This window comes from Dermacentor andersoni, chromosome 1 (genome assembly GCF_023375885.2).
Source record: "Dermacentor andersoni chromosome 1, qqDerAnde1_hic_scaffold, whole genome shotgun sequence".
NCBI classification, from domain to species: domain Eukaryota; kingdom Metazoa; phylum Arthropoda; class Arachnida; order Ixodida; family Ixodidae; genus Dermacentor; species Dermacentor andersoni.
Genome location: NC_092814.1, coordinates 136,534,842 through 136,535,388, shown reverse-complemented (window position 1 = coordinate 136,535,388; position 547 = coordinate 136,534,842).

Sequence of the window (547 nt, the reverse complement as noted above, 5' to 3'; positions counted from 1 at the left end):
CACTAGGAATGAATCTTCGGAATGACACCAATTTTAGGATAAGTGTGGGACGAAATACATGGGCCTTCCACATACTTTCATAATTCAATTCATAAATAGAGCGTTATGTTAAAAAGCTAAGTGGAACAAAAGTGACTTTTACGGCATCTCTCATGGTGAATATCTCCAAACTGATGTCATGCTGGAATTTTTAAGTGGATACGTCATGGAAATTCAACGGCTACAGATCGTAAATTGCAATATGCGCGGTGGAACAATTGTTAAGAATTCAATTAATGAGTGGTTAATTTGTTGATTATGTGTCTCTATTTGTCGTGCAAGTAATGTCCGCCGCTCTTGATAATCCAGCTAAATGACTAGAATTATATTACTGTGATGTGTGTGGTACGCGACATGGTACGGTGGTCGGGACTGACAAAAGCAGACGACAAGGAGTGCGCGCGCCGAGGCGAATCCCGTGCTGGAGGGGGAGAGAAAACGACAACGCCAAAGAGCGTCAGGCACGTGAACGCGCGGCGCAAGAAAACCAAATAAGAGTAAAATGCCA